At 65.2% G+C, this 1,238-nt stretch overlaps 1 protein-coding gene across 1 annotated transcript in view; it reads right to left on the bottom strand.

The window, feature by feature from the left end:
- GRAP (GRB2 related adaptor protein) overlaps positions 1-1,238 on the bottom strand; it is a 24,076-nt gene that overhangs the window by 652 nt on the left and 22,186 nt on the right. The gene's annotated exons all lie outside the window — the stretch shown is intronic.

Genomic DNA, 1,238 nt, shown 5'->3' on the forward strand with positions numbered 1-1,238 from the left:
GACGATTATACCCAGTCTCCTGGCCCTTCCTGCCCTGCCAGCATCTCCGTTCTGCGCCCGCGGAATCTTATCCAGGATGGGTGATAGGATCGGCGGACAGGCTGTAATTAGCGGTTCTGTGCCCAGGAAGGAGGAGGCGGCATGGGTCCTAGGGGACTGAGCCAGCTCTGGACTCATCCCACAGGGTGGGTGACCCCAGCGCCCAGGCCAGAGCGAGGCAGTGAGGTGTGGGGAGCCGTTCGGCAGTCCCCGGCTCCACCCTGGCTCTCTCACATCCTGTGAGGACAGACCTGACCCCGGCCGTGAAGGGGAGGGGCTGGGGGAGGTCTGGGACAGAGGCCTCGCAGGGGGAAAGGCGGCTCAGACTGAGGGCTCACGGCTGGCCCGGCCCCAGGACCCCAGCGGGGAGGCCAGGCCTCATGGTGGCGGACCGCACTAACGGGGCTCTCCCGAGGCACCGTGTGACTCTGCGGCACACGGCACCGCTGGGCAGAGGGGAGACTGAGGCCCAGCTGAGGAATGAAGTAAGGTCACACGTGCTGGGGTCTAGGGGCAGGCAGGACGGGAGCTTCTCTGTAGCAGTCGTCACCCCTGCCCCAGGCTGTGCTCCCCGGTTCCTCCGCAGAGCCCTAGCTCAACTGGGCGGTCCCAGGTCCCGACCTCTAACCCCAGGCCTTGCCAACACCCCTCCCAGAGGAAAGGGCACATCGGGCTAATACCCCTGTTGGCTGGTATCATCATTCTAATGAGAGCGAGGCCTGGTCCCGGGGGCCCCTTGATGAAAGGGCTGGCTAGCAAATTGCTGTTATCGTGAGGACCGGCGGCGGCCGGACAGCCCCCACCACACACACACACACACCCTGCGCCCGGCCAGGACCCCTCCCGCAAGTGCTCGCACCGCCCCCACCCCACCCAGGACCAGCTCCCTGGGGCTAGAAACTAAGACTGAGCCTACCCGGTGGGTGGCCTTGGTGAGCCTCAGTTTCCTCACCTGTGCAAGTTTCCTCCCCGATGGGGCCCCCAGCAGACTAAGCCCAGCTCAGTGCACGCCACTCAGTAGGCTCAGCAGGCGTGGGTACCTCCATTCTTTGGAATTAACACGGAGGGAGCACTGTGATCTGTGCACTGTGCCGGGAGCTGAGAGCAAGCCAGACAGCGGCTGTCCCACCCTTGTTTGTCTCACTGCAGCGCCACCAGAGTGGCACTGGAGCCTGGGCTGGAGGCGGGGCTGCCAGGCG

This window comes from Crocuta crocuta, unplaced genomic scaffold, assembly GCF_008692635.1.
Source record: "Crocuta crocuta isolate KB4526 unplaced genomic scaffold, BGI_CrCroc_1.0 scaffold139, whole genome shotgun sequence".
NCBI lineage: Eukaryota > Metazoa > Chordata > Mammalia > Carnivora > Hyaenidae > Crocuta > Crocuta crocuta.